We start from the raw sequence: 14412 nt of genomic DNA on the forward strand, positions 1-14412 counted from the left end.
TCCTGAGGAAGGTGTAGAATCTCCATTACTGGAGTGTTTTAGAGAACAGGTTAAAAACCGTCAGGAATAGTTAAGCTCTACCTGAGCCTGCCTTGGGACTGGAACCTGGAGTCTTCCTGCCAGCCTCAGTGCTTTCAGTTCTGTTAGTTTATAAATATATCACTTCTTGCCCTAAGACATGCTGCAATTTTTCTAGGCATTTTTCAAGTCTTACCTTTAACTCAGTTCAGAAGTGGCTGCAGGAGGTGGTGAAGTAATCCTTGCTCATAACAATCTTTGTATTGTCTGTCTGCACACAATGTCCCTTGGGATCCAGCCCCGGTACTGGATATGTACTAGACATGACTATTTTCGCCATCACTTTTCTATTCAAGCTGTAGGATGCTGCTCCGCTCTTTGATGGTGTCATCTGTCCTATTCTTCCAGCTTTTTGTTTGTTTTGTGTCTGAGGAATGTTCCGTGATTCTGAACTGAATAGAGAGGTCACTAATGGAAATGCTGCATCTACGACACTGGGAAGTGAGAAAAAAACTCTGCCCAGCTTTGAGGGACAACTTCTGGTTGTTAGGATATGTTATGAAACTGGCCTCTGTGGCTGAGGAGACCACCTTGGAAGCACAGGGACAAAGGCTAGCCTACCTTGTGTACATCAGCTTTCTAGCTTAATTTCTCAGTCACTTGTACCTTGCAGCAGGGTATACTAGTTTATATGTCACTGTCTTCACAGGGTAAAGAGCAAGAGCCTTTGCTCTCATATCTCCCATATCTCTTGGCCTAGAAAACAAGTCTTATGAGGAGCAGCTGAGGGAATTGAGATTGTTCAGTCTGCAGAAGAGGAGGCCAAGGAGAGACCTCATTGCTCTCTACAACTACCTGAAAGGAGATTGTAGTGGGGTGGGAGTCAGTCTCTTCTCCCTATTATCAAGTGATAGAATGAGAGAAAATGTCCTGAAATTACACTTGGGGGGATTGGGAGGGGGTGTAGATTGGATATTATGAACAGGTTTTTACTGAAAGAGTGGTCAGGCATTGGACATGCTGCTCAGGGAGGTGGTAGGGTCATCATCTACGGAGGTGTTAAAAACCCATGTAGACATGGCACTTTGGGACAGGGTTTAATAGCCATGGTGTCAGATTGACAGTTGGACTTGATGATCTTAGAAGTCTTTCCCAACCAAAACAATTCAATGATTCTGTGATTATAAAGACAGAAAGGGAGGGTGAGCAGTTCTAGGGGGAAAAGCTGCCATATGGGGACTGAGGCCCCAGGAGAATTAATGTTCCAACTGAGCTTTGTACTTTTCCCCACCAAGTGTTAGATGATAAGTCTGGTTAATACAGTCTTCTCCTGCTTTGTCATTAAAACCTTAGGTATTATCTAAATTCATGAAATACATGTTTCTTTTGCCAACAAATTGATTTGATTTTCTTTGATAAATTATGAGTTATCATAAAAGAAGAGGCAGTTTGTGTGCTTGGTGACAACTTCCTTTGAGGTGGAGCCTATTAATCTGTATACTGCACTCACTTTGAAGTCAGAACAAAATCCTGAGTCGTGATGTGTGTGTATGAAAAGGAGACAGACAGCAAGCTCAGCTCTGCTCTGCTCCATCCATATAAATCCAGATCATTGACAAGGATGCAACAGAGATAAGGTTTGGGACAAGTAAGTTATCTTCATGCACATCCCATGCATGGTAGGAAGCAAGAGACAGAAAAAGAGAGGAGTGAAGTTTCCCCATTTCAGCTGTATGTATCTCCCCAGTGAAAGATGTGTTGAACGGAGGATGATCTTGTGCATGAAAGGTAACCTGTATCTGTATAGGACAGCTTAAAGCTTGAAGACCATGGTGAGATTTTCTTTCTTCCAGTTCTTGGGAACCATTCCTAGTTATTGATAAAATATTTGGCAGTGACTTCACAGTATCACCAGCAAGGTCCTTCAGCACTCATGCATGCATTCCATAAGGTCCTATGTACTTCTGTATATTCAGCTTTTTTAAGTGTTCCCTAACCTGATTCTACTGTACTAAGGGCAAGGTCTGTGCTCCATTCTTTTACACAGATCTCAAGGTCCTGGGATTCCTGAAGGCAAGACTTACCAATAAAGATAAGCGAAAACCAGCACAATATCCAGCAACAAATACAAGGTGAAGCTCCCATCTTTTTTTCCTTGTCAGTAATTACAACAAATGGTATATAAACTGCAATGAAACGTCGTACTACGTAGAGGCCAATCTGAACGAGATACTAATGCAGCTCAGTCCTTCCTGTTGTTCATATGATTGCCAAATAGATGTGTGGGGTTTTTTCACTAGAACAGCAGCTTCTTTGACCTATCAAGAATGTTACAATCACTAACGCCACAGTTCAGTCTTGTGCATTTTCCCTGCAAGTCTGTAGATACCAGAGAGTCTTGATTCTAAGAACTGCAGAGCATTGCCTATAAATACTGTAGAGTTTCACATAGAAGGGAATTGAGGTCTTCAAATGGTTTCTCTTTAAGAATACCTCACTACCTCACTCTAACATTTGAGGTGCTTCACAGCATGTGATAATAAGTGAAACAATCAAAAAGGAAAAGATGCAATCTGGATGGTTTTGGACCTATTTCAATGATCGGTTTTCGGTGTGTGTTATATGTAAGAGATCATTTGCATCTGCACCAGCTTTAGCTTTTCTTAAGAAAAAAAATCTTTGTTTTGTTTCGTTTTATTTGGGTTTTTTTTGTTTAGTTTGTTTTTTTTTTTGGTGGTGGTGGTTTGGGGTTTTTTTTTAATTTTTTGTTAGGGAGAGGGCAAGAGGGGAAAGAGATGTTTCTGAATCTTATTGAGAAATAAAATAACACAAAGTACATCTTATGAAGGAAGAGGCACACTGTGCCTTTTTTTTCCACTGGCCTACTGCCTAAGGGAAACATTCACTGGCAAATCTAAAACTTGTTCAAAACCCTTTGGAGAAGCAGACTATTATTAAATTATTTATTTTATCTTTGAAGTGTTTCCATTTTTATACTGTTAAGGATTTCTCTGTAAAAGCTGGGGTGCCTGAGAATATTTGGCCTGTAGTGGTCTTTGAAACATAAGCCTCTCTTTTTTTCTCTCTGTCTTTTCTTCTCCCCCACTTTCTCCCTCCTAGTTTCTTCCCTAAATGAATGAGGATCTGTCTGATGCAGAGAGACTACTCATTGGGGAAATTTAAGGAAGTCTTTAGTAGCTGGAAACAACTAGGGTCTGGTTTGCAACGTGTTTGTTTAATTTTTTTTTTTTTAAGAGAAACAAACCTGGCAGAATTAGAAATGCTCTCAAGCACTTATTAAAATGTTATGTAATTAAATGTTAAGATCATGCCTGTAGCAGTGTCTTTTGAAATAACTGTACTAGCTGGGCCTTCTGAAACGAACACAGGAAAGTGATTCATTTGCAAGGTTATCAGCCACTGAGATGTATGCCTTGGGGATCTAATTTAATGGGAGAACTCCCATTGACTTGCATGGGCTTGGACAGGGCCTGAGGAGAGCCCTGGTGTTGTATCCCAACATGGCCCTTGGAGCCTCAGAGGACAAAAAAATTGCATAGCCATACAACAAACACAGTGCTTCATGCTGGGGTGAGGTGTTGGTGTGACCCTGAGGGGGGTAGAAGCAGAGCTAGTAGGGCTGAGCCCTCCATGGGTGGTGGGTACAGGGCTCAGGAAGGATGCTCTGCTGGATGCTGGATGCAGTACTGCTGTCAGCAGGAGCTGTACTACTTGAAGGCACAAGGACCATCACTGTCTCTGCAGGATTTCTTACTGAATAGCAGAAAGAGGGGACAGAATAGAGGCAAGCATGGGAGCCTGGTAGGAATGTGCCTTTTAAAACAGCGCTATAGGGCTTCCCTTTCCAGCGGCAGCTTCCCAGTTACCATGAGGAAGGTAAGTCTGTTAGTGCTGCTTCAGGCTCTGGAGGCAGAAAGGCTCTGAATGTTGGGTGAAATGGCTGTAGAGGTGCAGCCTGGGCGCTGTGAACATTTATGTGTCAGCAGCTCCATCCATCTGTGTGGGAGGTCCCACACACAGAGGGTGAGCTGTGCAGAGTTACATGAGCAGAAGAGTTAGATGACAAAAAGGAAGGGTTCTCCCTTTGGTGGGATTAGGACCATGTGTGAAAGGGAGCTATGCAGCTGGGCTAAAGCTGAGCTCAGCAGTGAGGAGTCAGCACAGTGGCAATGGGAGGGGCTGGGCAGGTCTCAGTGCAAAGGGCCTGAGGAGGCTGTTGGTGCTGCTTTCTGCAGGGCCCCCTAGTACTAATCCACATTTCTCAATGTTCATCATGGGGAATTCCTAGTTCCCAAGATTACCAGGAGTGAGACGTTTCCCCTTTTAGCTAGTTCTCTGTTTGAAGGCACAGCTGAAATGCACTGAAAGCCTGCTCAATGCTCCATTTATATTGGTGAACTTTTTTTCCACAAGGGAGGGCTTCTGTTTTGTCTTGTGTAACCTTTTTGCTGTCTTAACTGCAGATGATGATTAGGTAAATGAGTTTGCTCTTCCCCATAAGTAATGGGCATCTTCACTCCTTAGTGAGTCTGGGATGCAGCAGAACATCTCACACTTTTTCACTCAACATATTGCCTGTCATTAGAAATCTGCTCAGCTTTCCTTCATTCCTAAGGCCAGTAAAGTGCACAGGGCTGCAAATGCCTTCAGGTGCTGCCTCTTCTCCCAAACCTCTCCTTCTAAAAAATATTTGAAGCTCAACAACCTGAAAGTGCACCTTGTGAAGGGAGACTTTGCTGCTACAGATTTAAATCCACAGTGTCAGGTTTGTGCCATGCCAGACCAGCCACCTCTACAGGCCTGAGTCTGGGCAACCATGTATCTGTATTTCCATGAACTGACAGGTTTGGGACAGGATACAAATTATGCTCCCATTTGTGGGAATTCCTGATATGGGGTGAATCTCTGAATAGTTCTGCATAACTAGTAAGCCCCTACTAGATCAATGCTGTATGTCACACAGCCTTTTACACCCAGCACTTGGACTCCAGAGACAGAAGAGATGTGTCACCAAGCCATGGCGTAAGCTTGCTGCAGGATCCATATTATGATGGGAAAGCAAAACTTTGCAATGCCAGTCTGTCTCCTAAACATTTTTTTACTAAATAACTTAAGTGAATGCAAATGGTTGTGGTACCCAAAAGCAGTATCCAAATATTAATAATTGAGAGGTTTGTGTTATTCTGGGTAGCCAGGACAACAGCCCAGCTTATGGTTCCAGGGAAATCAGTGGAAGCCAGTGAAGTCACATTTCAGCCCTCAAAAAGGCCAAGTTTGGAAGGGCCCCACTAAAATCAAAGGAATTGTGTGTGCCTGGGAGTGTCCCTCAGGCAACTAAAAAATTTACAGAACACAAGGAGAGAACGAAAGCCATTTTCCTTGCGTACAACAGAAAAATCAGATCCAATAAACAACGTTATTTTTGTGTCCCCTGAGTAACACTGAGTTTTTTTCAGGCTTTTAACATTTTCATCTACTACTTGCAAAGCCCTACACTCTAGTTCCTTCTTAGCAGATGGAAATTGGAAGGGAAAAAAAAAAGTCTGTATGTGCTGGCATATCCATATGGCATTCAAGTGAGAAATCACTTGGAACATGGGGCCTCGTGTGGGGTCACAGCCTCCATACGTTCTTTGATGGGTGCAAAGGGCCCTGAAACTTGTTGCTGCTGTAACAGCAGGGGAATGGGCTTGGTACAGCACAGGCTGCAAATCCCTGACAGAGAAGGAGGGGAAGACAAGAGATATGAACAACCCCCAAGGTGTTTAATTACCTATCTGCCCCTGAAATCTCAGGCACTGTTCAGAAGCCAGGCCTGAGTGTTTTGAATGATTTGCAGACTTTTGTTGTAAAATGGTAATTACATCAGAGCAAATATATGCTGCTTTATCATGCATAATACACTGCATCTGAGTGAAGTCCTCTTCAGGATAAAGGATCTACAGAGGATGCTTCCTGCCATACAGGGAGGGTTTAAGTGATGCAAGAGCCTCATGTGGGCTTTCTGTCTTCCTAGAAGGACACGTGAGGACTGTGCATGCTACAGCAGGAGTGCAAGAAGATAAAAGAGACATCCATGCATTGTTCTGTGCAGCTCAGTACTCCAAGTAAGTCATCTGAACATCTACTTGAACGCCTAAGAGTGACTTTGAGCAGGGTCTTTTCTCTTACCATTTGAACTTAAGGAGAAACTTCTTTACCTTGGGGGTGACAGAGCACTGGAACAGGCTGCCCAGAGAGGTTGGTGTAGTCTTTCTCTGGAGACTTTCAAAACCCTTTGGACATGTTCCTGTGCAACCTGGTCTAGACTTACCCATGGTAGCAGCGGGGTTGAACTAGAGGATCTGTGGAGGTCCCTTCCAGGCCCTACCATTCTATGATTCTAGAATTATCTAAACCTATCCTGGAGTCACCTGCTACTCCCATCTTTGAATTTTCATTGACTTGAGCAGGTTTGGCATCAGCCCTGTGTATGTGTCTGTCTGCCTGTAACTCTCCTAGCTGTTTACATGCCTGTCTTATGTATTTATTTTCCTTAGTACCCACCACTGCAGTATATAAGGCAGGAATCATCCTTCACAATGCCAATTTCTTTTGGCTTCCTTCCTCTGTGTGTTTGGCTTTGCACTTTTCCTCTAAAGTTATGACTGGGATTCTCAGTTATTCTACAATGTTGCTCAAACTCAGATGGAGGGTCTACTGCCAGCTTCAATGGGAACAGAGTTAGAGTAAGGCTCAGTTTTTCTGAGTATCCTGCCCTATGTGTATAACAAAAATAGCCTGGGGTCGCAGTGTATTCAATGACAAACAAAAGGTAGTGGACCATGGCTTTCCCAGAAAATCAGAAGAGCTTCAGAGACCTTACAGATCTGTTCCCACTTGGCCGGGCTTAAATGTCAGGTTTTGCATTTCTAATTAAGAGTTAAAATAGCTGAGATGAATATATCATGTAATAGAAGGAAACCACCTGAATCCAGAAGTTTATTCAGAATCATATCCACAGCCCCAAACACCCATGTACATGAGTAAGTATTCATTGCCAAGAGAAGGCTGAGGAAAAGTCACAGGACTGCAGCACTTAGAGAACTCAGGATTCTGTGAGCTCTGGTTTAGCCCAATAGTCAGGCTGTGCAGCAATCCAACGTGACTTGGACAGCCTGGAGAGCTGGGTGCAGGCAAACCTCATGAAGTTTAATAACGACAAGTGCAAGGTCCTACATCTGGGGAGAAATAACAACAGGCACCAGGACAGGTTGGAGACTGCCCTGCTGGAGAGCAGCTCCACAGAGAAAGACCTTGGAGTGCTGGTGGACAGCAAGTTCTCCATGGAACAACAATGTGCTCTTGTGGCCAAGAGAGCCAATGGGATCCTGTGATGCATCAAGAAAGGTGTCCAGCAGGGCTGGGGAAGTTCTTCTGCCTCTCTACTCTGCCCTGCTGAGACCACTCCTGCAATACTGTGTCCAGTTTTGGGCTCCCCAGTTCAAGAGAGACAGAGACCTGCTGGAGAGAATCCAACAGAGAGCCATGAGGATGCTTAGGGGACTTGAGCATCTCCCCTATGAAGAGAGACTGAGAGCCCTGGGGCTGTTTAGTCTGGAGAAGAGAAGACTGAGAGGGGATCTGATCAATGTCTACAAATATCTGAGGGGTGGGTGTCAAGTGGAGGGGCCCAGGCTCTTTTGGGTGGTTCATAGTGATAAGACAAGGAACAATGGGTTCAAACTTGAGGAGAAACTTCTTTACAGTGAGGGTGACAGAGCACTGGAACAGGCTCCCCAGGGGGGTTGTGGAGTCTCCTTCTCTGGAGACTTTCAAAACCCACCTGGATGTGTTTCTGTGCAGACTAACCTAAGTGATCCTGCTCTGGCAGGGGGGTTGGACCTGATGATCTCTTGAGGTTCCTTCCAACCTCTGATATACTGTGAGACTGTGATACTGTGATTCAGCTTCTTACCAGCCAGCTGCTGTGATTCTTCCCAAGCTTTTTCACAGGGAAAACCACACAATTGGCACCCCAAATCCCACTGAAGTTAGGGGGAGCCTCAGGCTGAAATCCAGCTCCTTGAAAGACTTTCCTCTAAGCAGTGCTAGTGATTCAGCTCCAGGTTGACAGACGTTCCCTTTGTGTCCCTCAGAATTTTCTCCAAAAAAAGCTTCTACTTTATGTGCCCTTGTGTTGAAGAGTAATCTTTGTTATGAGCTTTGACATTCTCTTTAGTAATCACCTATGAACTTCAACTGCTTTGGGTCGAGTCAGTTGTTGCTTCTGATTTTTCAAAAGGAAGGGGTTTTGTGGAATATCATCCTTCTCTTAGTAATGTCTTTGCTTGTGCCTAACTAGCACTTCAGGAGCCTTATAAGAGGTGTGCCCCTGTAAGGATGTGTTCTTGTAACAAGGAAAAAAACCAAATCCAAATGTAGCTAACACTTGTTAATTTATTGCAAGTCCAAAGAGCCCATCATTATGTATGGACAGCTTTATACCAGACATAAGTATTGCTTGGCATGGGTCCTTCTTTAATTGCATTATACAAACATAACAGAAAATTGACCCAAAGGGGGAAGACAATTTTATCCTTAGAACACTCTTCTGACTAAGTACAGAGCTTTTAATTAAATTCCCTATACAAAGTGACTGCCTGTCTCTCATGTTGAGCCTAATTGATATCAAAGCCATCCCTAAAATCAATATTTTTTTCTGGAAAAAAAGAGCAAATACCCTCTCCACCCCAACAGAATTCAATAAATAATTTGATAGTACTTGACTCCTAACTGTAATCTTTGTCTCATTTGAGCAGAATATAAAGTGAAAATTTGTCCCCACTGCCCCCCAGCATTCCCATTGCATCACAAATCAGGCAACACAAAATGTCAGTATTCCTCCTCAGCAGGTCTGCTGTTTCCATTTATTTCAGTGAACCACACTGAGCAAGGGAGGAATTTGAAATTTTCAAGTGGCAACACATTTACGTGGCTTTTGTACCCTATTTTGTATTTTTCACTTATTTACAATTATGATTACAATTGGATCCCATTAGAAGTCTCAGTAAGATCAAAGGCTTGTTAGAGCAGGCAGTAGACAAACCCATATTATTTCAAGCCTGCTCAGAAGGGTTTGCAGTGTACTGTACCCCTGCTGCAAACCTGTAAGCAGGCACTCGACCCTACACCTAGGAAAAGATGAGGTCCTGTTTTGATAAGGCAAACACACAATCGAAGAAGCAGGCCTTGTTCATTACTTTTGCTTTCCAAACAGTCTCCTTCATCTGTCCTTCTTGCTTTGTGCAAGAACCCTGTCAATCTATCTTGTCAGAGCTGGCAAGAGAGCAGGTCCCCTTTGCCAGGAGCAGCTTAGAAAACTGACGAAAAAGAGCAAGAACAAAAATGAAGCTAAACGTGGTGACTGGCTGGGTTTGGTTAGGTTATTTTTCAGTTATTCAGCCAGATTTAGTGAAGCTAAGATCTGAAAGTCTGGCATTGGTTACTGCCTCACCAAAACCATGTTATTAACCATAAGTCAAAAGAGAGTAACCATAGGCAGTCCTTTCAAATCGCCTACTCCTGATAAAGACAGGAACAATCTCTGCAGAGACCAGTGCCTGACATGGGAGCATGGTCTTGAAAGCTTAGCCCTGATCTTCAGTTTCTGCTCTGTAATGTCTCTCTGTTGATATTGGCCCCTGGGGACTCTTGCTACAAGCACAATTTTCTTTCAAGAGCATATGCTAATTGTGGCATTAGGGCTTGTATTTATGATCTCTGGCTGACTGTGGCAGGTAAGATTGGGAGGAAAGTAATACTGAATCTGCAGACAGATCACACTCATAAAGCATGATTTTGTGCCTCCCATGCTCTGTGACACCCTGAAGCATGAGGGATTAGCATAAAGAGAAGCTTGCCTCGGTATCACTGGAATAAAAATTCATCCACAAGTTAGGTAGCCAGACAAGATCCATGGACCTCACAGCATTGCTTGTGCACCAGGATAACCACCTGAGACCTAGTTTTTAGCAGCAACCAGCAAAACAGTCTGCTGTCCTGTGCTTTGGGAAAGACAAAAGGCCTGAGGAAGACTGAGGGCATGGAAAGATGATACTATTTTGTCACTTTACTCCTGGATCTTTATTCTAAAAAATGTTCATTATGTCTTGAAAATTATTTAGCTTCTAAAGTGGTCCCACACTCTCACACCTTTCTGTGGTCCACCTCAAAAGCAAGAACTTGAAGAATAATCTCTAGCCCTCCTAAAACGTCATTTTTTGAAGAGTTTCTCACTGGGCTCTGCATCCCACAACCCTTTTACTGTTTTGAGGATGGCTTTGGCAAAGGGATCAGATCACCATGAGAGTGCATTTATGCACACACCAAAGTCCCATCCTCAGCTGGGATTGCAACTGGCAGTGGAGAGCTGAGCCAGAGCCCACCACAGTGCATAGAAGGTCCTTGTAGATAGTGTGTGTTCAGACACACCGCCATTTCTCACCTAACGTAAACTTTTTTCAGCTACATGCAATACAAACAAAATATTTAGCAGACTCTGGCCATACATCTGAATGCCAGCAGAAAGTGAGAAGGACTGGAAATAAATATTGACATGAAGGTGCCAAGGCTCAGGGTTAAGTCAGGTGTTTGTGTTGCTATTTTATAGGCTCTGCCAAATGATCAGAGCCTGACCCTGCTCCCCACTGCAATGGTGTAAATCTGAAATAACTCTGCTGATGTTAAGAGTTACACCACCTTAAAACTGGTGAAAATGAACCTCTGTCCAGTGGAGCTGAGCATTTCAATGCAGTCAGGAAGACCCAGACCTTTGCTCCTACTAATATTTATGGAGGACTCTTTAGGCATCTTCAGAAGAGTCAACATAATATTGCTGTTGCTGTAGGGAGGGCCCTGAAAGAAAAATTTGCAGGCAGTTATTATCATTATTAGACATGATAATTGAATTAGTAGTTATTTAATTATTATTATTAGTGTAATAAATAATTCTTACCCTCCTTGGTCCTACAAAATGCAGCCTGAGGAAATCCCAGTAAAAGGGAGGAGCCCCGTTTGGAGACAGCTATTAGAAAAAGCACCATAGTGGAGGAACCAGAGGAAATTCCCATAGCCACCCAGAAGGTAATTTCTGCACACTCTAAAATACTCCAGAAGACATCACTTCCAGAGGTGCATTTTGGTTCAAGGAGGAGTCACACCCTGAGGTGGAATTGTGGATTTATATGTATGTGTATGTTTGATTTCCCTATGTCAAATACATGGCATAGAGGGTCCCCAGTGCAAGCAGTTAACTTTTCCATGAAGAAGTTGCTCTGAGTTATGAGAAACATTTACTTGCTGGTGGAGGTTGTGTGGTGACAACACAGCCTGTGAGGCAAAGCAGGTGGAAAGAAGGGTCTGTCTTGGCCAGCCTTTAACACGAGCCCAAGAGATAAGTGTTTGCAATACAGCATGCCAAAGCAATGCAGGGAGCTTTGTCTCCTACCCAAGCTAACGATGGAGCCATGTCACCATATGTGTGGTTAGTTTCCAGCAGCTCCTCACTTTTTCAGCACAAATGGAAGATGACAGATTGTGTATTAGACAAATTACTCTTCTCTTGAAAGCAGCAGCCACAGTGATATCCAAGTGCCTTCTTCATTCTCTCTTCACTGAACAATTTCTGCTCAGTCATTCAAAGGCCTTTGCAATAAAAAGGTGGTCGGTAAGCAAGAACTGCAGTGCAGCTCCTGAGCTCCCAGCCAGAGCTTTCTGAGGCTATGCCCATGCTGGTGACCACAGCAGGCTGCTGTCTATACTCTGATCTTCCTGCCAACTGGCACAGCCGTGCTGGCACCCACATAGACAACCTCTCTTCTGAAAAAACAGGGTGGCCACATCCCAGCTGCCTACTGAGAGCAGCCCTGCAGACTCCAGACAAATCCCTGCCGGGGAGGATGCTCCTGGGGACAGTGCCAACATCTGGCTGGAGTTTTAGCCAGACTGTGGACCTGTGTCTACTCTATGATGGGTGTCAGGTAGGATCTCCGGGCACAGAAGGGTAGATTGGTTCCCTGACCTCAGGGCCGCTCCCAGGAAAGTCTCCAAAGAAGCAGATTCATCATCACTGTGGGAAGGAGATGGGAAATTCATGTCTTCAGAGGGAAGCCTTAGGGATTGCCTCAGACAATGAATCTGATAGCTGCCTTGGGGGCAGAAAATGGAAGGTAAACATGCTCTTTAAAAAACATCATGTCTCTGGGCACACTTTGGCAAAGATGAACTTTTTTCCACCATGTTTGCAGCTTTCAGAGACAGATGGTGACTTCCCTTGCAAGCTCAAATTTTTAAGGCGTTTCTGATACTAAAGCCTCATCTCAGTTATCAGTTGAACCTCTAGTTCCCTGTGGTCATTGCCTAAGTATACTATGTGTAGGGTCACTCAGCTGGTGTTGACAACTGCTCTGTGAAGAAGTACCCTCTTGGCCTACTCTCCTTTGAGGACAGACTCACAGATCACATTAGCCACAGGCGGTCTGGTGCTCCATGTTACCCTTCATTTCACCTGCATTCACTTTTGCCTCATATCATCCACCTTCCAACACATCTTTCAGGCATCATCCAAATCACAGACCTAATTCTTGGCTTTGCTGTTCAGCCATCATTTCTGCCCTTCTCTTTGCCCCCTCCTCAAACTCCAGCTGCTCTGTTTCCAGGACATCACTATGGATAGTGCATTGCCCTCTAATGGATAGATTTCAAACTGAGCTCCTTGACCAACCTACCAGAACTGTTGGTAGGATTCTTTCACCCAGTAATGAGGCAGGATACTTGATATGCCCATCCAAACCACTTTCTATACCTTGCTTCAAAATAAAATACTTATTTTTTTTAATAGCTATTTTAAAGAAGATACAGAAGAAATCTGTGCCAGCATGAGCCCCCAGTTCCTTCATGGCCATGAATCCTTTAATTGGCTTCAGAGCTAGGAAAGCATTAACAAAGCTGATTTCTATGATTCCATGCATCTGGATTTCAGGGTGGGTTTTTTTTCTGTTTGTTTGTTGTTTTTTTTTTTAGCTTGCATAATCCTGCTTGAAGTCTTAAGATTTATTTGTATGTTTATAAGATGCTGCTTTTCTCATTATATGTACATTATAGTCACCATTAAAATAATACAAACAAAAAGAAAAACAGAATGGACTTGCAAGCAGATGATAATTAATTACAGAGAACTTCTGAAAGGGTGGGTAGGCATCTTAAGCAATCCTTTTTGCTGCCAGATACATGGGCTTGTTTTATAAACTACAATCAATCTGCCATTGTGGGGAAAACTGCAAAATGAACTTAGTCATCTGAGCTCATTTTCAGTCTCAGAAACTGAAAGGCTTTGGAGTATAAAGTGCCCCCTTCTTTTAATGTCAGTAAATAAGTTCATCTGTTTATATGGTTTTCAATACAAGTAAACTGCTTGCCATTTAAACAAGTTCAATCAGCTGTGAAAATTGACATTTTTAACCATAAAATCAGACTTCATCCTACCATGATATTAAATATTAAGGAATCATTTAAAGGACAGTATACATTTCAGAAACCTGCCTGGAGAGATGAATGCCAATTTCTGCCATTCACAAATAATACACCAAAAAAAATGCTCCTTGGCTTGAGGCCTACTGCTCTGTAAAAGCCACTTTACAGACTTATTTCAACATGGTAAATCATTGTTGTTCTGAGAAGACATTCAAGCTTCACACCCAGCCCTTGCATGGCAAAAAAACATCCTCAAAGGGGGCTGCCAGTGGGGACGGATGGGAAAAAGGCATTGTATGCTGCTGCTCTCCCTGGTGATAGCATGTCCAGGTCTGTGGGAGGCTGTGGCAAGGTTCAGCATTCTCCTGTCCCTGGAGCCTGGGGCTTTGTGAGCTTGAGAGGCATCTGCCCAGCTGTACCCTGCCCATGGAGGTGGGATTTCCAGCTCCCCTTTCTCATATGCATGGCTGTTCTTGCAAGTGGCACTTGGGAATGGGTCATTCCTACGATCATTGAGACTTCAGGAGGTCTGCACATACTCCTCTGACCCCTGCATGCTTTATTTTTTTTTCTTTTCCTTCCTTTTTTCTCTGTGTCTATCCAATTTGGGGGAAAAAAGAATCCATGCTGCTTTTGACTAGGCTTACAACTGACACAGCTCTTCACAGCTCAACACCCCTGGTGTTTTGCCTGTGCCAAAGGGGTCTCATTGTGTAAGGAGTTTCCTTATGAATAGGACAAAGCAAAACAGTAAAGCAGTGGGATTACTGGGCTGCTGAAGGGAGACAATGGGGAAACAAAACTCAGGACAGAGAGACATTTATTTTTTGGAGGGGCATGGCTGCCCTTACACAATCCTTT

The sequence above is a fragment of the Indicator indicator genome, chromosome 20 (assembly GCF_027791375.1).
Source record: "Indicator indicator isolate 239-I01 chromosome 20, UM_Iind_1.1, whole genome shotgun sequence".
Lineage (NCBI taxonomy): Eukaryota > Metazoa > Chordata > Aves > Piciformes > Indicatoridae > Indicator > Indicator indicator.